This window comes from Aethalodelphis obliquidens, unplaced genomic scaffold (genome assembly GCF_003676395.1).
Source record: "Aethalodelphis obliquidens isolate GAN/ISIS:26980383/991018 unplaced genomic scaffold, ASM367639v1 scaffold95, whole genome shotgun sequence".
NCBI classification, from domain to species: domain Eukaryota; kingdom Metazoa; phylum Chordata; class Mammalia; order Artiodactyla; family Delphinidae; genus Aethalodelphis; species Aethalodelphis obliquidens.
In genome coordinates, this window is record NW_020838039.1 from 2,931,743 (window position 1) to 2,957,525 (window position 25,783).

The following is a 25,783-nucleotide window of genomic DNA, read 5'->3' on the forward strand; positions in this document are numbered from 1 at the left end:
TTTTTTTTTTTTGCGGTACGTGGGCCTCTCACTGCTGTGGCCTCTCCAGTTGCGGAGCACAGGCTCCGGATGCGCAGGCTCAGCGGCCATGGCTCACGGGCCCAGCCGCTCTGCGGCATGGGGGAATCCCCCTGGACCAGGGCACGAACCCGCGTCCCCTGCATCGGCAGGCGGACTCTCAACCACTGCGCCACCAGGGAAGCCCTCAGGGATTTTACGTTTAGATGTTGTGGTAATATAGTTCTCATGCAAAATATGCATCATATATAAAATTTCCTAATTAGGTATGAATGTGAAAATTAAATTCTGATTAACCTGAAATAGTCAAGTAAGGGAAACCTTCATCATATTGACTTAAAATAACAATAGTATACTTTCAAATTTAAAGAGTTATGTTTCAATTAGAATATCATTTTATTTTAAAATAACTCATGCCATTTAACTGAAAGAAGGAGGGAGGGAAAAATCTCTATCTTTTAGACAATGTTTCTAAATTTATGTAGACCCTAAATTCACTGTTGCAGACAAAAGGCAGTCCTTAATTCATTGTTTCAAACAGAAAGACTTTGTCATATACACCACAAGATGCTTTAACACCTAGAACAATTTCTACGGTGACTAGGAGAAATCTGTATTTAAAAAAACAGCTTAAGTTTAAAAAGGGCCTCCAATACAAAAGGCCTCACAATGTAGTTCTATACAAAGCTCTATGATCAAGTCATTAGCAGTGGATTCTAATTAAAGTTGGAATGTAGAATTGCCCTGGACTCAGCTTATAGCTTCACGTATCTGTCTAATATACCCAGTTTTAATATTTTTCTTGTGTAGAATAGGATTAATTATCAAGATCATTGAGAAACCAGTGATTCATTTTGCTCTGAAATGCACAACATAAAAAATATTGGAAGATAAGAAAACATATATTCAGCTACTAAATTCAATGCTTTACAGTATTTTCAGCTTAAAAAAAAGCTGCAAGAGAAGATGCAGTTAAAGAAACCAAGATATTATTGAGACAATTAGCCTTGCATTCCTCTTTTTTCCCTAAAATATCATCACCACACAGAAGAATTGCATAGACTAGATGATGATGATTTTTTTTTCCTTTTCTCTCTTTCCTACAAAGCAGTATTATGCTATTTCCCAGTCATACATGCATGTGAATAGCATATGTGTGAATGGGACTAAAATAGAATACATAGTACTTGATTAATATTAATTAATATTATAGACCCCTTGGGATTTGGCTAGTCACTGATTCCTTGACACATGTCTCCAATAACTGTATAAAAAGCAGAACAGGGCTTCCCTGGTGGCGCAATGGTTAAGAATCTGCCTGCCAATGCGGGGGACATGGGTTCGAGCCCTGGTCCGGGAAGATCCCACATGCCATGGAGCAACTAAGCCCGTGCGCCACAACTACTGAGCCTGCGCTCTAGAGCCCGTGAGCCTCAGCTACTGAAGCCCGTGAGCCACAGCTACTGAAGCCCGTGCGCCTAGAGCCCGTGCTCCACAACAAGAGAAGCCACTGCAATGATAAGTGTGTGCACCACAACGAAGAGCAGCCCCTGCTCGCCATAACTAGAGAAAGCCTGTGCACAGCAACAGAGACCCAGTACAGCCAAAAATAAATAAATAAAATAAGTAAATTTAAAAAAAAAAAAAAAAGCAGAACAAATAGCACTTTCTGTATTTGATGCAGGAATGAGGTAGTTATCCCAGAGCCACTTCCATGACAACACAACTAAGAACTTGGACATAAACCAAGTCTCCTAAGCACCTAAAATAGATGTCACTGTGTCTATGTACTTTGGTTCTACACTTTCCTCATAAAAGATTCTCTTGGGGTCTTCAGATAAAGTTATTGTCTCTCATTCCTTCCATAATTTTTTATAAACTTGTTTGTTTTCTGGTTTCCTTGTGCACAGCACAAATGAAATAATAATTACAAAGGGATGGTTGAGGCTGAAGACAGTTGTTAGAGAATGCAAACTGTCCACATCAGTAGGTAATGAAATCCCATTTCCATATGGATGGTGGACACACACATAAAAAATGTCCTATAAGAATAATATAACAAGTTTTAAAAGCATAGTAATTATGTGACCTTTTGACATAAGAATAGGCTTACACACCACAGAATAGAGCCCCCAAGTATTATTATATTATAGAATAATTCCATTATGTGTATTCATGACGAGAATACCAAGCAATTCAGAAAACATTAAATTGAATTTAGTCTCCTCCAGAGAGATAGCAAAATATATAGTGGATTTCAGAAAGATGACTCTCCAAAAATGGCTAAATCCTTTCTAAAACTTTTGGAGTTTTCAGTGGTAGACTTGTAAGATTTCTTTCTGGAAAGTCCACAGATAGAGAACTCCTTTTATTGACCAGCAGCAAATACTATATATTAGTTAACCAGGCCTCTGGGGAAAGAGTGACATCTCAGATGACAGTGGTACAAGGGGTCTTTTCTGTCCACTCCACTGCCACGTGGGCTATTCCTCTTCTTCTGCTCCGAAAGCCCCTCCATAGCTCAGTGATTTAAAATCTTATGGCAAACATCACTCTTAGAAATGTTGTCCCTTTAAGGTGGATGAGCTTAACAAGATAAACTTCATTTAAAAAAAAGCAGGCTTACCAGAATTTTTAAAGATAAATGGGGGTAAAGGGAAGGAAGGGTTAAAATTAACAAGTATAGAAACAAACTAAAGATAAAACCCCAATTCAAAAGCTTGTGTTTTCCAGGTCAGACCCACCAAGCTGTAATGAGGTCAGGGAGCCTCGACTGAGCCAAAGTGCCTGGAGCTGCCCTGTGCTGGTCCTCTTATCTGATTGGCTATATAGGTTTTATACTTGAAGCTAATGATGCATTAACCAATCTCTGCCCCCCCTCCCCCCAGGTCAAGAGCATTCTGTAATATTAAAGCATATCCCTCTTTATTTGATATGAACAATAAAACATAAAAACCACCCATGACAAGAAGAAACAAAGGACAAAGTTAAACTAAGCTTCAAAATAAAATAACAACAATTATTAGGTTCCTGAAAACAAAACTAAACAAAATCTGAGCAGCTTCAACCACCAACAGCTACAAAACAATACTAAAGAGCTAAAGAGCTAAGATATTTTAGAATGTGTTTTCTCTCAGAATAGAGGCAAAGTGGGAGAAAAAGGTCAAATGACCACAGAATACTTGTGCCCGAAACAAATGAACCCTGAAGGAGATTTCAGTGAGTAAAAAACAGTACCTTATAAGTAACTGGTCTTGTCTACTCACAGCTGTTTCCAGTGCCGACTCTTGTTTAACTGTCTACTGACTTCAGTTTAAAGTTAATTCTGTTGGCAAAAAAGTACAGAGCTTGTCTGGAAATTGCTGTTTGGACATAAACCATTCCTTTCAAAGTGGTGGTAGCTGTAGTTAAGTTTTCTTGTAGAGGGGGATATAAACCCTTCCTGTAGCTAATTTTATTCCTCCTCCTTCCCCTCAGACTTAGTCAGTATCCTCCTATCCCATATATTGAAGAAAGAGACTAGGAGGGAAGAAAAAAAAAAAAAACTGCCAGGAAATATACCTTAAATAATGTAGTATTTGAGCATTCAGAAAAAAGACAAAAATTTTTTTTAAAAAGAAAAGGAGAATTAAAAATGAGAAGCATAGAAAGCACAACAGGATCTTAAATATAATTTAACCCAATGCCCTCATTTTATAAATAATGAAACTGATGCCCAGAGAAAACATGATTTGTGCAAGGTCACTCACATAGCTCATTCGTGCCAGCTAAGAATAGTTACCAGGTTTCACAATTCCCAATTCAATGCTTTTTCTACTACGCTAGTGTACCTGAGGGGAAATGGTTTAGCTTTTTCCTCTGTATCCTTGTATAATACCCAAATGAGCTGGCAGGATGAGTAACACAATTACAGTGTGAGAACAATCTGTTCTCAGAAAAAAAAATTTCCCTCCACTTTAAAATCCTTAAGAGTGAAAGTCTCTCTATAATGCCTAATTTCTTTTATACTTAGGAAATAATCTTTCCACTGATGATTTTCCAGAATATTTTTATGACTCAGGAGTTGCCATTTTTCAGGGGATGTGAACATCCCTTAGTGCTTACAGAGAACTACTTCTGAAAGGGATGGACCTGTGACAGGTGTTCAGTATTTCTACCCAGTATCAGTGGTATTGTTACATGGCTCTCGAACGGGAAACACATTACTATTACCAAAAATCTCCACTTCCAATTTGTCAGAAAAATTTTTACCACACATACAAGTTTATTCTTGACTATTATTTATTATACGTGACCAAATAATTATAAAAGTATACTTTTTAAAATGAAAATTGGATTAGATTTTTTGAAACATGTTTTCCAAAATGCTGAGTAATTAATGCATACAGTATCATTTTTACAACACTGACAAATAAGCAATTCATATTCAGAACACGTAAATGCTGAGAGAGAAATCTCGTAAAACCAAGTGCTTCTTGACACAATGGCACAATCCTATTCTCCTTTTATTCTGAACTGTCTGATTGTGCTCTATGCAAAGGGAAATTCCACAGACATTAACATCTAATCTACATTTATACGTAACACTAATATGTCAAATATGACAAGTTTGACACACTGATATGTATTTCTTGGGCTTACTAAAAGTTTTCCATATTTTCCTTTTATTTCTTTTTTGATTTGAACATTTTGCCTGTTGTCTGTTAGAAAAGGCAGAAAGGAAGCGTGAGTAAAACTTTGAAAGAGAAGTAGGCTGTGAGGAGACACACAGAGATTTAGATGGATTCAGGGTTGTTGAGCGGACTCAGGAAAAAAGGTGTAAAGAGAAGTCAAATACCAGCAGGTTGTTTAGAACAGAAGTGGGCTGAGCCACAGACAATAGATTATAGGTACTGACTTCAGGAACCAAAGTCTCTCAAAATAGGTTAAGCAAAGAAAGAACCAGCAATTTTGGTGACCAGTGCAAGCAACAGGAAATTGGCCCTCAAACTTACTTTGTAATTCATGACATGGTTCCTTTCTACGAATTGGGAGGGAAGCAAGCGCTGTCAATATGTGAAATTCAGCACGATCTAAAATAGCACAGTGATATACGACCATTTAAAACTTTTTTGTCCCTTTATATTTAGGACCCTTGGACATACTCCAGGTTGCCCTACACTGGGCATGCTCTGAATTTCAGAATACTAAGGTAGTTTAGAGGGGAAGAGTCACTGTGTTATGAAGACGGAATCTGTGGAGTTGAATTCCACTGATGGGAGAAGTACTTACGGCAGAGGTGAACTCCAGGGCAGACTGTATTAACACAGACAAGGCAGTCGGAATTCTCTAACTCTTGATCTCCTCCTCCTTTTCAGGTTTACAGTAACGTAAGAAGAAAGCTTGTACTAAAGAATCCCAGAGAGCAGTTTTGTGATAGCAGTGAAGGGAAGTGAATGCATGAACAGTTATTAGATTATTCTATGCTTGGGAGAAGTTTTCATACATGGAAGTTTTTAACAGGCCCAGGGGACTGATGCACATAAAAAATCTCAAGCATTAACCCTCTTAAACCAATTCCAGCACATGCTTACTTGGTTGCCCATTTCCTCTCACAATCCAGTCTCCTAGCAGCAGCCAGAGTAATTATTCCCCTCTTCCTCTCCTCTGCTGGTTTCTATCATTCCCTGCTACATATCATCCAATGGTTTTCCATCATTACTCTCCTTCATCCCTTCCAATGGTTTCCCATTATCCCCTGGTTCATAGGGTCCAATAGTTTCCCATCATTCCCTGTTTCATCCCTATAAGTTTCCCACTGCCCTTCGTATAAATCCAAATGCCTAACCATAGCCTCCTAGGCTCTTCATCATTTCGCCCCTGTTTATCTTTCCTGCTGCTTTCCTAACCTGTTGTTCCATCTGTCTAGCATGTTCCTCCCTCATATCTTCACAGAACTATCCCCCTTCTCAGCACTCAAAGCTCATCTCAAATGCTTCCTCTCAGCTTCCAGGAAGATGGCGGAAGAGTAAGACGTGGAGATCACCTTCCTCCCCACAGATACACCAGAAATACATCCACACGTGGAACAACTCCTACAGAACACCTACTGAACGCTGGCAGAAGACCACAGACCTCCCAAAAGGCAAGAAACCCCCCACGTACCTGGGTAGGGCAAAAGAAAAAAGAATAAACAGAGACAAAAGAATAGGGACGGTACCTGCACCAGTGGGAGGGAGCTGTGAAGGAGGAAAGGATTCCACACACTAGGAAGCCCCTTCGCAGGCGGAGACTGCGGGTGGTGGAGGGGGAAAGCTTTGAGCTGCGGAGGAGAGCACAGCCACAGGGGTGCGGAGGGCAAAGCGGAGAGATTCCCGCACAGGGGATCAGTGCTGACCAGCACTCACCAGCCTGAGAGGCTTGTCTGGTCACCTGCCGGGGCGGGCGGGGCTGGGAGCTGAGGCTCGGGCTTCAGTCGGAGCGCAGGGAGAGGACTGGGGTTGGCGGCGTGAACACAGCCTGCAGGGGGATAGTGTCCCACGGCTAGCCGGGAGGCAGTCCGGGGAAAAGCCTGGACTTGCCAAAGAGGCAAGAGACTTTTTCTTACCTCTTTGTTTCCTGATACGCGAGGAGAGGGGATTGAGAGCGTTGCTTAAAGGAGATCCAGAGACGGGCGCGAGCCGCGGCTAAAAGCGCGGACCCCAGAGACGGGCATGAGACGCTAAGGCTGCTGCTGCCGCCACCAAGAAAGCCTGTGTGCGAGCACAGCTCACTCTCCACACCCCCCTTCCGGGGAGCCTGTGCAGCCCTCCACTGCCAGGGTCCCGGGATCCAGGGACAACTTCCCCGGGAGAACACACGGCGCGCCTCAGGCTGGTGCAACGTCATGCGGGCCTCTGCCGCCGCATGCCCGCCCCGCACTCCGTGCCCCTCCCTCCCCCCAGCCTGAGTGAGCCATAGGCCCCGAATCAGCGGCTCCTTTAACCCCATCCTGTCTGAGCGAAGAACAGACGGTCTCTGGCGACGCAGAGGCGGGGCCAAATCCGAAGCTGAACCCCGGGAGCTGTGAGAACAAAGAAGAGAAAGGGAAATCTTTCCCAGCAGCCTCAGGAGCAGCGGATTAAAGCTCCACAATCAACTTGATGTACCATGCATCTGTGGAATACATGAATAGACAACGAATCATACCAAATTAAGGAGGTGGACTTTGAGAGCAATATTTATGATTGTTTCCCCTTTTCCTCTTTTTGTGAGTGTGTATGTCTATGCCTCTGTCTATGCCACCATTTGTCCTAGGGTTCTATCCGTCCGTTTTCTTGTTTTATTTTAATAATTTTTTTATTTTAATTATTTTATTTTATTTTACTTTATCTTCTTTCTTTCTTTCTTTCCTTCCTTCCCTCCTTTAGACAACGAATCATCCCAAATTGAGGCGGTGGACTTTGAGAGCAGAATTTATTATTTTTTCCCCTTCTCCTCTTTTTGTGAGTGTGTATGTATATGCTTCTGTGTGAGATTTTGTCTGTATAGCTTTGCTTCCACCATTTGTCTTAGGGTTCTATCCGTACGTTCTTTTGTGTTTTTTTAAATTTTTTTCTTAATAATTATTTTTTATTTCAATAACTTTATTGTATTTTATCTTACTTTTTTTTACTTTATCTTCTTTCTTTCTTTTTTCCTTCCTTCCCTCCTTCCTTCCTCCCTCCCTCCCTCCTTTCATTCTTTCTTTCTTTCTTGTTCTACTAATTCTTTCTTTCTACTTTGTCTCCCTTTTATTTTGAGCCGTGTGGATGAAAGGCTCTTGGTGCTGCAACCAGCAGTCAGTGCTGTGCCTCTGAGGTGGGAGAGCCAACTTCAGGACACTGGTCCACAAGAGACCTCCCAGCTACACATAATATCAAACAGTGAAAATCTCCCAGAGATCTCCATCTCAACACCAGCCCCCAGCTTCACTCAACGACCAGCAAGCTACAGTGCTGGACACGCTATGCCAAACAACTAGCAAGACAGGGACACAACCCTACCCATTAGCAGAGAGGCTGCCTAAAATCATAATAAGTCCACAGACACCCCAAAACACAACACCACACGTGGACCTTCCCACCAGAAAGACAAGATCCAGCCTCATCCACCAGAACGCAGGCACTAGTCCCCTCCACCAGGAAGCCTACACAACCCACTGAACCAACCTTAGCCACTGGGGACAGACAACAAAAACAACGGGAACTACGAACGTGCAGCCTGCAAAAAGGAGACCCAAAACAGTAATATAAGCAAAATGAGAAGACAGGAAAACACACAGAAGATGAAGGAGCAAGATAAAAACCCACTAGACCTAACAAATGAAGAAGAACTAGGCAGTCTACCTGAAAAAGAATTCAGAATAATGATAGTAAAGATGATCCAAAATCTTGGAAATAGAATAGAGAAAATGCAAGAAACATTTAACAACGACCTAGAAGAGCTAAAGATGAAACAAACAATGATGAACAACACAATAAATGAAATTAAAAATACTCTAGGGATTCCCTGGTGGCGGAGTGGTTGGGAGTCTGCCTGACGATGCAGGGGACACGGGATTGTGCCCCAGTCCGGGAGGATCCCACATGCCGCGGAGAGGCTGGGCCCGTGAGCCATGGCCACTGAGCCTGCGCATCCGGAGCCTGTGCTCCGCAACGGGGGAGGCCACAGCAGTGAGAGGCCCACGTATGGCAAAATAAAAAAAAAACAAAAATACTCTAGATGGGATCAATAGCAGAATAACTGAGGCAGAAGAACGAATAAGTGACCTGGAAGATAAAATAGTGGAAATAACTACTGCAGAGCAGAATAAAGAAAAAAGAATAAAAAGAACTGAGGACAGTCTCAGAGACCTCTGGGACAACATTAAACACACCAACATTTGAATTATACGGGTTCCAGAAGAAGAAGAGAAAAAGAAAGGTACTGAGAAAATATTTGAAGAGATTACAGTTGAAAACTTCCCTAATATGGGAAAGGAAATAGTCAATCAAGTCCAGGAAGCACAGAGAGTCCCATACAGGATAAATCCAAGGAGAAATACGCCATGACACATATTAATCAAACTGTCAAAAATTAAATACAAAGAAAACATATTAAAAGCAGCAAGGGAAAAACAACAAATAACACACAAGGGAATCGCCATAAGGTTAAGAGCTGATCTTTCAGCAGAAACTCTGCAAGCCAGAAGGGACTGGCAGGACATATTTAAAGTGATGAAGGAGAAGAACCTGCAACCACGATTACTCTACCCAGCAAGGATCTCATTCAGATTTGATGGAGAAATTAAAACCTTTACAGACAAGCAAAAGCTGAGAGAGTTCAGCACCACCAAACCAGCTTTACAACAACTGCGAAAGGAACTTCTCTAGGCAAGAAAAACAAGAGGAGGAAAAGACCTACAATAATGAACCCAAAACAATTAAGAAAATGGGAATAGGAATATACATATTGATAATTATCTTAAATGTAAATGGACTAAATGCTCCCAGCAAAAGACACAGATTGGCTGAATGGATATAAAAACAAGACCCATATATTTGCTGTCTACAAGAGACCCACTTCAGACCTAGAGACACATACAGACTGAAAGTAAGGGGATGGAAAAAGATATTCCATGCAAATGGAATCCAAAAGAAAGCTGGAGTAGCAATTCTCATATCAGACAAAGTAGACTTTAAAATAAAGACTATTAGAAGAGACAAAGAAGAATACTACATAATGATCAAGGGATTGTTCCAAGAAGAAGATTTAACAGTTGTAAATATTTATGCACTCAACATAGGAGCACCTCAATACATAAGGCAAATACTAACAGCCATAAAAGGGGAAATCGACAGTAACACATTCATAGTAGGGGACTTTAACAGCCCACTTTCACCAATGGACAGATCATCCAAAATGAAAATAAATAAGGAAACACAAACTTTAAATGATACATTAAACAAGATAGACTTAATTGATATTTATAGGACATTCCATCCAAAAACAACAGAATACACATTTTTCTCAAGTGCTCATGGAACATTCTCCAGGATAGATCATATCTTGGGTCACAAATCAAGCCTTGGTATATTTAAGAAAATCGAAATTGTATCAAGTATCTTTTCTGACCACAAAGCTATGAGACTAGATATCAATTACAGGAAAAGATCTGTAAAAAATACAAACACATGGAGGCTAAACAATACACGACTTAATAACGAAGTGATCACTGAAGAAGTCAAAGAGGAAATCAAAAAATACATAGAAACAAATGACAATGGAGACACGACGACCCAAAATCTATGGGATGCACAAAAGCAGTTCTATGATGGAAGTTTATAGCAATACAATCCTATTTTAAGAAACAGGAAACATCTTGAATAAACAACCTAACCTTGCACCTAAAGCAATTAGAGAAAGAAGAACAAAAAACCCCCAAAGTTAGCAGAAGGAAAGAAATCATAAAACTCATATCAGAAATAAATGAAAAAGAAATGAAGGAAATGATAGCAAAGATCAATAAAACTGAAAGCTGGTTCTTTGAGAAGATAAAAAAATTGATAAACCATTAGCCAGACTCATCAAGAAAAACGGGAGAAGACTCAAATCAATAGAATTAGAAATGAAAAAGGAGAAGTAACAAATGACACTACAGAAATACAAAAGATCATGAGAGATTACTACAAGCACCTCTATGCCAATAAAATGGACAACCTGGAAGAAATGGACAAATTCTTAGAAATGCACAACCTGCCAAGACTGAATCAGGAAGAAATAGAAAATCTGAACAGACCAAACACAAGCACTGAAATTGAAACTGTGATTAAAAATCTTCCAACAAACAAAAGTCCAGGACCAGATGGCTTCACAGGCAAATTCTATCAAATGTTTAGAGAAGAGCTAACACATACCCTTCTCAAACTCTTCCAAAATATAGCAGAGGGAGGAACACTTCCAAAGCCATTCTATGAGGCCACCATCACCCTGATACCAAAACCAGACAAGGATATCACAAAGAAAGAAAGCTACAGCCCAATATCACTGATGAACATAGATGCAAAAATCCTCAACACAATACTAGCAAACAGAATCCAACAGCACATTAAACAGATCATACACCATGATCAAGTGGGGTTTATTCCAGGAATGCAAGGATTCTTCAATATACGCAAATCAATCAACATGATACACGATATTAACAAATTGAAGGAGAAAAACCATATGATCATCTCAATAGATGCAGAGAAAGTTTTTGACAAAATTCAACACCCATTTATGATAAAAACCCTGCAGAAAGTAGGCATAGAGGGAACTTTCCTCAATATAATAAAGGCCATATATGACAAACCCACAACCAACATCCTCAATGGTGAAAAACTGAAAGCATTTCCACTAAGATCAGGAACAAGACAAGGTTGCCCACTCTCACCACTCTTATTCAACATAGTTTTGGAAATATTAGCCACAGCAATCAGAGAAGAAAAGGAAATAAAAGGAATCAAAATTGGAAAAGAAGAAGTAAAGTTGTCACTGTTTGCAGATGACATGATACTATACATAGAGAATCCTAAAGATGCTACCAGAAAACTACTAGAGCTAATCAATGAATTTGGTAAAGTAGCAGGATATAAAATTAATGCACAGAAATCTCTGGCATTCCTGTACATTAATGATGAAAAATCTGAAAATTAAATCAAGAAAACACTCCCATTTACCATTGCAACAAAAAGAATAAAAAATCTAGGAGTAAACCTACCTAAGGAGACAAAAGACCTGTATGCAGAAAATTATAAGACACTGATGAAAGAAATTAAAGATGATACAAATAGATGGAGAGATATACCATGTTCTTGGATTGGAAGAATTAACATTGTGAAAATGACTCTACTACCCAAAGCAATCTACAGATTCAATGCAATCCCTATCAAACTACCCCTGGCATTTTTCACAGAAGTAGAACAAAAAATTTCACAATTTGTATGGAAACACAAAAGACCCCAAATAGCCAAAGCAATCTTGAGAACAAAAAACGGAGCTGGAGGAATCAGGCTCCTTGACTTCAGACTATACTACAAAGCTACAGTAAACAAGACGGTATGGTACTGGCACAAAAACAGATAGATAGATCAATGGAACAGAATAGAAAGCCCAGAGATAAATCCATGCACATATGTTCACCTTATCTTTGATAAAGGAGGCAGGAATGTACAGTGGAGAAAGGACAGCCTCTTCAATAAGTAGTGCTGGGAAAACTGGACAGGTACATGTAAAAGGATGAGATTAGATCACTCCCTAACACCATACAGAAAAATAAGCTCAATATGGATTAAAGACCTAAATGAAAGGCCAGAAACTATCAAACTCTTAGAGGAAAACATAGGCAGAACACTCTATGACATAAATCACAGCAAGATCCTTTTTGACCCACCTCCTAGAGGAATGGAAATAAAATCAAAAATAAATGGGACCTAATGAAACTTCAAAGCTTTTGCACAGCAAAGGAAACCTTAAACAAGACCAAAAGACAACCCTCAGAATGGGAGAAAGTATTTTCAAATGAAACAACTGGCAAAGGATTAATCTCCAAACTTTACAAGCAGCTCATGCAGCTCAATAACAAAAAACCAAACAACCCAATCCAAAAATGGGCAGAAGACCGAAAAAGACATTTCTCCAAAGAAGATACGCCGACTGCCAACAAACACATGAAAGAATGCTCAACATCATTAAACATTATAGAAATGCAAATCAAAACTACAGTGTGATATCATCTCACACCAGTCAGAATGGCCATCATAAAAAAATCTACAAACAATAAATGCTGGAGAGGGTGTGGAGAAAAGGGAACACTCTTGCACTGTTGGTGGGAATGTAAATTGATACAGCCACTGTGGAGAACAGTATGGAGGTTCCTTAAAAAACTACAAATAGAACTACCATATGACCAAGCAACCCTACTGGGCATATACCCTGAGAAAACCATAATTCAAAAAGAGGCACGTACCCAAATGTTCATTGCAGCTCTATTTACTATAGCCCGGAGATGGAAACAACCTAAGTGTCCATCATTGGATGAATGGATAAAGAAGATGTGGCACATGTATACTGGAATATTACTCCAGTATTCCATAATAATGGAATATTACTCAGCCATAAAAAGAAACGACATTGAGCTATTTGTAATGAGGTGGAGAGACCTAGAGTCTGTCATACAGAGTGAAGTAAGTCTGAAAGAGAAAGACAAATACCATATGCTAACACATATATATGGAATTTAAGGGAAAAAAATGTCATGAAGAACCTAGGGGTAAGACAGGAATAAAGACACAGACCTACTAGAGAATAGACTTGAGGATATGGGGAGGGGGAAGGGTGAGCTGTGACAAAGCGAGAGAGAGGCATGGACATATATACGCTACCAAACGTAAGGTAGATAGCTAGTGGGAAGCAGCCACATAGCCCAAGGAGATCAGCTCGGTGCTTTGTGACCACCTAGAGGGTGGGATAAGGAGGGTGGGAGGGAGAGAGACACAAGAGGGAAGAGATATGGGAACATATGTATATGTATAACTGATTCACTTTGTTATAAAGCAGAAACTAACACACCATTGTAAAGCAATTATACTCCAATAAAGATGTAAAAAAAAAAAAAAGAGCATGACCCACAAACAAAAAAAAGCCAAAAAAAAAAAAAAAAAAAAGAACAACAACAACAACAAAAATGCTTCCTCCCCAGAAAAAGAATTTCCTGACCACTCTGGCTCACCATCTTCCCCACCACATACACTTACTCTCTCTACCTCATTTCCCTATTTCGGTTTTTCTTTATAGCACTTACCACTATCCAAAATTGTCTTTGGTTCTTTTTTACTTATTCATTAATTTCATTAGTTAGTTTAAATATGTTTACTTTATGTCCTCTAGAATACGTTTTATACCATCAGAATTGTATCAGAAGTTATAAATAAGATCAGAAACATAAGATTTAGGCTTTTAAAACCTCATTATTCTCAGTGTTCAGAACAGTATCAACTATAATATAGGTCTTTGATAAATATTTCTTGAATGTATTATTTATATTCCTGCCTGGGTTACTTCTCTTCAGTCAACAGTCATCTAACCCAAGTCCATAAGCGTGAGGGCAAAGACTAATCCACCTTTACAACTGACAGAACCCTGCAAATCTCCTTGTGGCTCATAAGCTAGGCATCCCGGAAATAAAGAAAGAGCCCCTGTTGGGCTCTAGGCATGTAGTTGTATCTACACAAGGGGCCTTTAAACCCTTGAATTTTCTTAACACAAAGGCCAGAATGTCTCCTTGACTTGCCAGAATATCCTTCATGGATATATGCACCTAACTAGGTATGGGGTTTTTTTTGCTGGAAGGTCCTAAGAGCTTCCAGATATCTCCTTTTTCTCCTGAACTCTACAGTAATTGCACTTATTGAAATAGCAGATATCCTAATTCTATCCTTTTCAGGTGGTTTCAAGAAACTGCTCTCAGCTGCCAACTCTTCAGGAGCAGAAGTTAAATCCTTGCATTTACAACATATGTTTTTTAAATGAAAAGGGGGAAGACTAAATAATTTTAGAGAGGTGAGCTCACAGATAATTTCATCTCCCTTCTCAGTTCTCCTCCACACTGATTCAGAGCTCTCCAGTGAGCTGTAAATTAGATTTCCTCTCCTGTCTCATGTCCTACTGCTTCCTAATTACCTGTTTTAGTGAGTCAGCCTTTCTGGGTCCTGGGACTCAGATGTATTGTGGGTGATGTGACTGGCTAAACACACTCTGGGTCCAGTCACATCAGAAAGGTGTTTTGTGATGGCAGGCAAAGAGAGGGCGATCCTTTGTTTGAAAGAGAATGATTCTTCCCAGGCACCACAGCATCTATCCCCCTAGGACACCCTGGTAGAGGAAATTTCTTGCTTGAACACCGTTACCACTCAGTGGCAAATAACATCATTTTAAATTGCTATGGAAAAAAGTACCCTTCTCTTATGGTACTGACTAAATATTAATTTAAGTACATAGGTACCATTTATTTAGTCAATAAATCAAAGCTGCAAATAGTTTTTGATTGCCTTCTATAGACAGGGCCTTGTGCTCGGTCATGAGAGCTGTATAATTATTCCTTGCTATATCATGGGATAATAATATTTCTTTATCCAGAATACAAAATTTCCTAGGAATATAAGGTGTAAGTTTCTTCTTTCATCCCCTCCTTTCTTCCTCTCTTCCCTTCTTTCCTTCCTTCAATTTTTTGAAGCCCACATTTATTGAGTTCATATAATGTGCAATGTTTGAGTATAAAGAAAAATACGAAATCCAGTATGGGGAGAGATTTACCTTTTGGAGGTGGAAGAAGTCTACACACTTGGGAAATCAGTATAAAATTATAGGAGAGCACATTAGAGTAGCATGGAATCAAGAAGGGAAGTGACCGAAGAAGGCTTCCTTGAGGAGATGAAACCAAAGCACATTTTGAATGCAGAAGGAAAGGAAAAGGACTAACATTCCAGGCAGGAGACAGGACATACTTGGGCCACTTCAAGTAGTTCTACAGAGATGGAATGTAGAATGAATGACAGACTAATAGATAAAATATGCAGGAAGAAATATAGGCAAAAGCCAGAGTCAGGAATTGGGGTTTTATCCTGAAGACAATGGGTAGCTACAGAAGGATTTTAAACATGGGATATTTTGCTTTTAGAATGTTAAGTGGAGAAAGAATTTAGGAAAAAGTGATCTAAAGGACTACTTAAGAGGATCTTTCTTTATCCAGTTAAGACATCGTGATGGTCTGGAATTAGGCAGTAGGGATAGAAAGATAGAGATGGCCTCAAAAGATATTTAAATTGTTCCATAGGTAGGAAGATGTAGGAAAGGCAAACTTACTTCCAAAATTTCCATAAAATCATTACAGAAAAATGTATACAGTATTAGAATTGCATGAAAATGTAGTAAATCCTCATTACATAAAAGACACTTTTCATAAGTTCTCTCCATTTACAGAATAGGAAGCTGAGGCACACAGCTTGAAAGAGTGATAGCAGAATTTGAAATCATGTCCATGTGGCCACAAAGCCCATATTCTTTACACTAAATTTTCTGCCCCTTTTAGGAGATCATAGATTTTTAAACTTGGGTGATTAGGCTTGAAGCGATTGGAATATAATTTGGCAGGATCTTAAAAGATTCCTTAGGAAGAACTGTTTAGGTTTTTCTAGGTATAAGCATGTTCAGATTTGAGACCCAACACACAAACAATTGTATTTGCATTGTTTCTACGGAACTATATGTTTTTCTCCCTGCAAAGCACAAACCCTTCATCAAATTCCTCTTGATAACCTAATCATTTTAAGCCTAAAAGATCTATTCACACTCTATAAAAGGATAGTCAGTTGAAACCAAAATGAAAGTGGACTTGGCAGATATCCTAGTTTAATCAAGTCAAATATTGAGTTTTGAGTAGAATGGAGTTTGAAAGAAAAATCAGTTTCAATGAATCTAGGAAGGGAAGAGGTAAAACTCTTAAGACATTGAAAACAGAAAGGGGCAGACAGCTCAAACAGGAAAAAAAATGCTGAGATTTGCTTTAAAGTTGGAGTAGGAAAATTCCTTCTCTAGCATATTTTACATCCACTGTAGGTAGGATAACCATATATTTCACTATCCAAAACTTGACTCTTTGAGAATAAAAGGAGGCACTCATTAATTACAATGGGATAGCAGATAAAAACCAGGACTCTTATAGACAAACCTGGATATACACCACCCTACCTAGAGGTTGGCATTAAACCTGCCTTTCAGATGATGATAGTATCAAAACTGAGGTCAGAGGTTTTAGAGTAACTGGCTCCTAAAGCGAGGCAAGATTTTTAAAAAGTGAAGGATTTTTACACAACTTGGACAAGGAGTACAATATATATAAAACAGCCAGATCAACTGAACCATTTGGGATATATTAATCTTTCAGTTCCATAGTATATTTTATTAAAAAATTATATGGAACAATGAAAAGTGACACCTCATTATAAGAGAGTCACAGAAAACAAGTATATAGTGTCTAGTCTCCCATATAAAGTGATGAATTCACATAAACATTTTGGCTATAAAATATAAGAATCTTAGTTTAGATGAGTGCCCCTAGATATTTTGATTATTTAATAAGCACAGGCTTATTTTTCAATGCATTAACCATCAGTGAGTCAATATGGATAAACACAAAACTCAGTCAAATCTCAATCCACTCTCCTGCTCCACTCCTGGATTTTTTTCTTAGATGAAGATATCCTTCCTTATATGGCAAAGTTCCTAACTAAGCTGCACAAAAGGAAGAATCGGCATAGTGTGGGAAGCTAACATTCCCAGGTACAGACAGGAGATATCAGTCACAACCAATTAGTTTTCCAACCTTGGTTCTGTCAGCAATTAGCTGTGTGACCTTGGACAAAACACTTCACTGGGGCTTAGTTTTTGCCTATACAAAATGAGAGGATTTAGTTAGAGTACCTTGGAGGTTCTTTCCGATGTGAAGTTCAACTATTCTCTGAGGTAATTATCTCCCATATGTTTTAAATATGTTTAAGGTTTATTTATCTATGAGGACTGGGAAGATATCTGCTGTATCATAAGAAAATTATAACAGCCAGTTATTGAAAAAACAACTGCAATGGTAACACCAATGTTGAGTTTTTTAAGATTCCCAAGAATAAAAATGTAGGCAGTGGGGAGACATTTTATTTTTCAGTGTATAATAGGAGGACTGTTAGTATTTTCTTATGGGAGGAGTCATCAGATATATTGCCAAACCACATTGTGCTTAATAATTTTTAAATATTAAACTTCTTTGGGATCCCCAAACACACTGAGGATCAAGCTTCCTGAGTTTATACAGAAAAAAAGATTTCTCTCAGAAGTGTAGAGCTGCTTCCTGACTTTGTCATTTCTCACAAGAAAAGAATGAATCCACATTTACAAGACAGAGTGTTGAAAATGAATAGAGGAGGCGCCTCCCTGGGCTGTAGTCTTTGACAAGTTCCTAGATACATAAGCATGGTTCAAAAAATAATAAAAACAAAGTGCCCATCAATCCTGTGCTATTGGATCTCAGGCTTCAATGCCACCAAATACAAGGAAGTCAGACTTTTTCCTCGTATTATTTTGATTCCTTTTCAATGCAGAAGTAACATATTTCCTTATAAACAATACAAACAGTAATGAAGATGAATATAATGTAAAATTTACGGTTCCTACCACCTCAATTCTATCCTATTCTTAAGGATTAACCATTGTCAACAGTTTGTTGTGCATCCACCCAGATTATCTGTCCATCCATCCATCTACATCTGTTCACATACACGTATATTTGCACACATACATACATATATATATCCACAAATCTGTTTTTCAAAAGAAAACATTATCTTTATTTACCCCAATTTTTGGAAGTTACAAATTTGTTTAACTTTAGAGACAAGCAAGTAAGCATAATAACAAATGTGTCTTCTTTTGTCTTCATAAAATCTCTTTCCTCTATCCTTAATACCTTGGACTTATCTACAAAACTTCTCAGGTGGCTAAGAAAAATAAACGCCATATTTTACTGTCAGTCAAAAAGCTTAACAAAATGACTACCTAATAAATGTTTACTGATTTGAATGAATGAATGAATCACACCAAGGACCCTAATCTCATCAATGTGGCAGAAGCTTCCAGGAGCTAGTCACATGTGAATTGACTTCCCTAGTATCCATTCCTCTTTTTATCAAGTGTTCAAGAATTGCTTATTTGAATATCTCTTAAGGATTGTTTTTGTGTGAAGATGTGTCTGTTTCAAATCTGAATACTGTATGTTTCTTCATCACTATATGGCCACTAATCAATAAAAAGTCTTACTTGAATAGATCCGTCTCCTTCATCAAAAATTGGCCCTTGCAGTGTTTCCTCCATCATTTTAATCAACACATTGTTGGGTCTATTAATCCCAGCATTTGAGATTAAGAGATGTCAATGCATATTTCCCACAGTTCTAGGGGAAAAAAGCACTCCCATAGGCCAGTTTAGCCAGCAGTTATTGAACTGGTAAGATAATTACTAGCAGTTTTAGCTTATCCAGAAAATAATTTTATTTTTCTTTGAAATTTTAGTCAGTATATTCTTTATGTTTTCATCCTGGAAACTATCAAGTCCCTGGGTCTTGCAATAAACTTCAACGTTGATTTCTTTCTTGATATTATTCAATGAGTCTATCATCATCTATGTTAGTAATACTTTCCTATGAAAGAATATATATTTCAGGAGATATCATTGGACTTTGCTGGTGAAATGTTAAAGTGTTTTTATTCTTCAAACTCCATTTGTTATTGACAAGTAGATGACATGTAAAGATATGAGTAGATGAGATAGAAGAGTGAGTGTACTTAGAAAAGATGAACAAGGATGGAGACGTGTGGCACTCCACTGAAGTGTTAGAAGTATTGGTAGTGTGTGTGTGTGTGTGTGTGTGTGTAGTTTATAAACATATGACCAAGACATACATGCACTGGGATACACCATTCAGTGAAAAACTTTGGAGATGCCTGTTTCTACTTGGAGAGATGTGGTACAGAAATAGTTGTGCAAAGGTGGAAGGGCTATAATACAGATGAATCATCATTAGATGTTTGTAACTTTTTATTTCGGCATAATTGCAAACTTACAGAAAGATTTGAAGAATACTACAAACAAAACCCAAACACCCTGTACCCAGATTTACCAATTTCCATCTATCAATCTATGTATAGGCATATCATTTTTTTTCTGAATCACTGAGAGTAAGTTGGAGACAATGTATACCTTTAGCAGTACACAGTGCTTCCTAAGAGCAAGGATATTTTGTTACATTGCTACAGTATAATTCTCAAAATTATGAAATTTAACATTGATAAAATATTATTATCTAACCCACAGTCCATATTCAAATTTGTAAATTATCCCACTAATGTCCTTTAGAGCTATTATTTCTCCGTTTCAGGATCCAGTCCATCGCCATGCATTGCATTTAGTGTTCTTTTTCTATAGACTCCTTTAATCTGGAACATTTCCTCAATCTTTCTTTGTCTTTATTGATCTTGAAATTTTTAAGGGTACAGCAAATTATTTTATAGACTGTCTCTCAGTTTGTATTTGCCTAACATTTCCTCAGGATTAGATTCAGGTTATACGTTTTTAGCAGAAATGCCAGGAAAGTGATGTTGGGTCCTTCTCATTGCATTATATCAAGAGGCATGTGACATCAGATTGCCCTGAAATTGATGAACTTAACTTTGATCCATTTTCTTATCATAGTCTCACCCAGCAGTTTTTAGCATCCATTGGTTACTTGTATATTTATTAGCTGTCATTTTATTGTATAATAAAAAAGAGCTTTCCTGTCACAACCATTTTTATTTATTTATATTAAAAGAAACTCATGGGTTTTTATTTTATTCAATTGGTTAAAACCAATTATTTTATTATCTACTTTAATATTGAAATTATTTCAAATTTGGCCAGTGAGAGCCCCTTCAGTCTGGCTCCTGTGTCCTTTTGTTATGTCACTATCATTCTTTGAGCACATTCTTATTTCTGGGGCAACAAGATGTTTCAGGCTTAGCTATACTTTCCCTGTCCCAGACTAAAATCAGTCTTCTCACCTTGATTTATCTTAATGGAGAACAGCATTTAGGAACCAAGTGCTGAACACTCATACATTCCTTCTAGACCCTCTCACCAGACAGAGCTAGGAAAATAATTTAAAGATATATATGCACACACACAGAATATATCTTTTATTCATTTAATCATATATTTCAAGTTCTCACAATATAATTGGATGCTCAGATTTAAAAATATGGACTATTATTACTTATACTTTCTTCCATCTCCTCTCCCACCTTTCCCTACATTTTAATTATACATAAATATTCCAAAAATAATAAGAATGATATAATAATACCTGCTTTCTCTTCTATAACCCTATTTTTACCAGGTATTTACTCTTAGTCCTATAGTTAAATTAAGTCAGTGTTACTGTGAGAATCTTATCACACATTCCTATTCTTGAGTTTTTGATTTTGATTCATTCTTTATTTCACGAAGTTTACATTTGAGTCATTTTTTTCAGGAAGGCATAGACAGGTATTGTATCACAGAGAATATGTTCCTACAGCAGCTTGCTAGATATATTTTCATTGGTAAATGATACCAATGAAAATTATTATCCTCCAGTGTCTTCTGGCACTCATAATTGCTGTGAAGAAGTCTGAGGTAAGCCTGTTTTGTTTTGTTTTGTTTTGTTTGTTTTCCCCTTTCTATGCGACTTGATTTTATCATCTAGGTGCCAGTGGAATTTTTCTTTTCCTTGATGCTAGATAACAGGATATGTCCACATATCCTGTTTTATGTCAGTTTGATGGGCCCATTTAATTTGCAGATCCAGGTATGCTTTTAATTTTACTTTTTTCTTTCATTGTGTCTTTAAATATTTTTCCTTTCCATTTAATGGCTTTTGCCCTTCAGAGATACCCATTCTTGTCTATCATTTTTTTGCTAATTATTCTAATTTCTGTCTCCCATCTGCTTTCACTACAATTATTTCAAGTATTTCTTTCATGCCGGTGATCTCATCGTGGTTCTTTCTTGATGCTAATTTGCTTGTTAGATTTATAAAGGTCTTTTTTAAATTTCTCAATTTGCCTCCTCAGCTCTGAAGAAAATAAATACTTTCTCTGGTTTTATCACTCTGTCTTTGAGCTCACATCTACGGAATTCCTGGTCTTCTTTAGATAATGCATTTTTTAAAATAATGCATAGCATTGGGTACTTGTGGAAGACTTTGGATTTCTATCTCATTTTTGTCTTAGGTATTTTTTCAATCTGTATTTGACAGGCTATTCTCATTTGTCTTCTGCTTTCTTTGTTTTTAATTATTTTATTTTTTATTGTTATTCTTTTGCTACAGTATGTTTGCAGGTCGTCATGCCAATTCATTTCACTTTGCTCATGGTTAACAAAGCAGCCACATCTAAACAGTCTCTTTTCTCTGGGACTGTGAGTGTGAAACTCTTTGACACCCTTTCCACCTTGCAAGAACACTGTTTATCTTTCCTTCAAAGCAAAGACATCGGCACATTTTTTTAGAAGTCAGTATGTTTTTTTGGCAGTACCCTCAGAACGTCTTAGGATTTTCAAGTTTAGAGCAATTCCTTTCCTCAACAGTCACTTCCAAGGGCCAAGTTATAAACAAAAGTTGATACTATAAGCATTGTAGCATTATATACACAAACATGTACTGTATTCTCCAGTTCACACATCAGAGCATCATTTGCCAAAAAAAAAAGATAATAGAAATTTAATTCCTACCAAGAATGTCATAGTTTGGGAAGAGCCTTTCTTTCTCTCCACAATCATATTTGACATTTGTTAACATCAGCTAGAAATAAGTTACTACTGCCACGACTAAAATATAATACTGAAATTTGAAAATATGTTTTCTTTCTTCTTTAATAACTTGCCCCTCTTTGCAGTCTATTGGCTGAAGAGCAGATGCCATTTTTCTTCTCTCAGGTACTCTGGTTGGTTTTGTTGTTGTTGAGATGCTCTAAGTCTCCAGTGCTTTTGGCATATACAGATAAGCCTTCTTCCTCTTCTACAGAAAGGCAGAAACTATTGTAGTCTCACAGCATGTAATGAAGATGATGAAGCATTCACATGGTGTGTTTATGTATCACGTGTGTTTATGTATCCTGGTCACATAATATATGCATTACAAACACACATAAAAAATTCTAAAAAACACATATCTACGTGGAAATGGACAGTTGGAAGCAGTGCAACCTAGAGAAATAGTTAAATTCATTCAAAACCAAAACATTAAAGTATTACTACCTGAGACTTGAGCTGGTAAGGATAAACACACCATTTAAAACTATTTATTAAACATCAAAGTTGTAAGAAAGTTTTTGTTTGATGTTGAGAAGCAGAAAAAGGCAAGTCCACCCCTTATAGTTTGTTTTTCTCAAGTTAGAGCTAATGAATGACTTTAGTGATGTCTTGTTTAGTGGGAAGCACTTAGCATAAGTGGGAGATTTTATATTTCCTCTTATTTATGCTTTCTTCCTGGGAGATTTTTCTTCTGCTTTTTACACATTGTGCTTCTTTGTTTGTGGTCCCTGGTCATTCAGGGACAAGTGCACACTCTGCCAGTAGACACAGGGCTGTGTACGGCTGAACTTATTCTTAACAACATACGACCACCTGGGGATCGACCTAAAAATGCAGATTCTGATTCTGGCCTGAGGGAGCTGGTGGAGACATGAGAAGGTGATATTCTTACAAGTTCCCATTGATACTGCTGGCCAGAGAGTTACACTTTGAGTGGCAAGAATCTGCACACCACTGATTTAAAAAGAATAACTCTGTTTTAAGGACCTAGAGGTACTGCAGGGGCCAAGGAACAAAGAGTTCTTTCAGTGTGTTAAACTGCACCCCAGACGTTTAAGTGAGTGCAATCAATTCCGAAATCGTCTTCCAATATTTTTATTATTCTCTCCTTACCCATCTTTTCTTTCTTTCTTTCTTTCCCTCCCTTCCACCCTCCCTCCCTTCCTCCCTTCCTCCCTTCCTTCCTTCCGTCTTTATTTACTTCTCTGATTCCCAGTCCCCAGACTCTTCTCCACTTCCTTCTTCTATATATAAAAGGACAGATGAATCACAATATTCAGAATTAGGAAGTGGGGACATTATTTTGATGGATTTTCCCTCCAGGGCTTTAAGTATTTTGATTTTGCATTACCACTGTTGATGTTATTTTAGGCTGAAAACAGATTACAAAGAACAAAACATCTGACTCAACAGTAAAGTGCAGCAAATCAACATTTTTATGTTTGCACAAACCGTAATCCGTAATTCATAAGGGTAGAAAAAAACCAAGTTTATACTGACAGAGAAAAAGTCAACTCCAAACTAAAAACAATCCCATGGTATTGACTGTAAATTTATTTCTGCTCTGTTCTCAACTTTTCATCACCAAAGGGCTTCACATGGTACATGAGATTTCATGTTTTAAAAGAGAGTGTCCACTGATTTTTTAAAAATGTACTTTCCATTTGAAAATTTGGTCTCTGTCTTTGACACCTAGAATTAGATAAATTTTCAGTTTTCATGATAAGCAACCATATCTATTCTTACTACCCATTCCCACAATCGTTCATAGTTATTTTACTAAATTTTGTCCCTCTGAAACTACAAATACATAATAATTGTGAAACTTAATATATTTTCTTAATATATAAGAAACTTGCTAATAAAAAACAGTAGATGCCCACAGTGCTTTATTTAAATTACTATTGTGTTTGGGGACCTAAGGGAATATGAAAACACTCTTACCCTTAAGAATTTTTCTATTCCTCCCTCAAATATCTTTGTACCTTAGTAAATCTTTTTTTTTTTTTTTTCTGTTTTTTAATCCATTAATTTATTTTTTGGCTGCATTGGGTCTTTGTTGCTGTGCACGGGCTTTCTCTAGTTGCGGCGCTCGGGCTTCTCATCGCGGTGACTTCTCTTGTTGCGGAGCACAGGCTCTAGGCACGCAGGCTCAATAGTTGTGGTTTGCGGGCTCTAGAGCGCAGGCTCAGTAGTTGTGGCGCATGGGCTTAGTTGCTCCACGGCATGTGGGACCTTCCCGGACCAGGGCTCAAACCCTTGTCCCCTGCCTTGGCAGGCGTATTCTTAACCACTGAGCCACCAGGGAAGTCCCCTTAGTAAATCTTTTGATTCATTTTCTTCTAGTGCTTATTTGCTAAACGTTAATTACTCATTCTGAATCCATAGATCACACTTACATGCTATGAACTTAGTCTGCAAATCAATCAAACTTCATAATTCCACTCAAATGCATGTTCTAATATTCCAGGTACTACACAATCCAACTCATATACCATAAAAAGAATTATTCTCAAATTGGTCTCACCAAATTAAGTTAAAAAGCGCTAAACTTCTCTTTTTCTAGAATGTATAGTGTATTCAACTTAACAGTTGACTTTCATTTAAACATTAGCTCAGGAATTAAAACTTAATGTTTGATTCCTATGTGCATTCATTAAAAGTCCAAACAAATACTCTATTTTTATGGTATGCAAGAAGATGCAGATTAAACTTTTCAAAGATAATCAGCCATTCGGGCCGAAAGGCAAAAATCTCTAGGTCTTCCCCATGATAACATATGCCTTTCACAGGGCAACAATTAAGTGTACCTGGTTTGTTTAAATGTAAACACATGTAAGAGTAGTGTAGGCTTTCTGAATTGAAAAGTACTAACTAACAAGGAGCAGTATAATGAGTGATCCTTGAGAATAAAATAACAGAAAAGAGGATGCACTTATGCCACACCAGAATTGCTAATACAAAAGCCTCCATCCTTATAGCATACAGAAAGTGCTCTTTCACTGAAACAGCTTTCTGTGTATACAGCAAAAGAACAGAAGTAAGAAAATGTCCTTGGTTTCTCCTCTGTTAGCTGATGGTAAAAAACAATTACTTCGGGGGTTGGAGAAAAGGAGAGGAATGTACCTCTTGTTTCTGTAAACAGCTCGACACTAACAAAATCTCAGATCTTGCTTCTCAATCAATACCAAGCTCTGTGCTTAAAAGAGCGGCATCAAACCAGGGTTTCATCTGGTTAATGATATCAGTAAAGGTTATCTCTATACAGAATGAAAAGGTCACTAATCAAATTGCAGTGCCTCCCTCACATTAT

General features: G+C 37.8%; 1 protein-coding gene across 2 annotated transcripts in view; it reads right to left on the reverse strand.

The window, feature by feature from the left end:
- ARHGAP24 (Rho GTPase activating protein 24) overlaps positions 1–25,783 on the reverse strand; it is a 506,772-nt gene that overhangs the window by 193,361 nt on the left and 287,628 nt on the right. The window contains exon 1 of one of the 2 annotated variants that reach the window (XM_027095829.1): positions 3,256–3,632. The exons of the other annotated variant lie outside the window; for it this stretch is intronic. The gene's annotated coding sequence lies outside the window, so the exon portion shown is untranslated. Of the gene's footprint in view, positions 1–3,255; positions 3,633–25,783 lie in introns of those variants that run through there. 2 annotated transcript variants of the gene reach the window in all.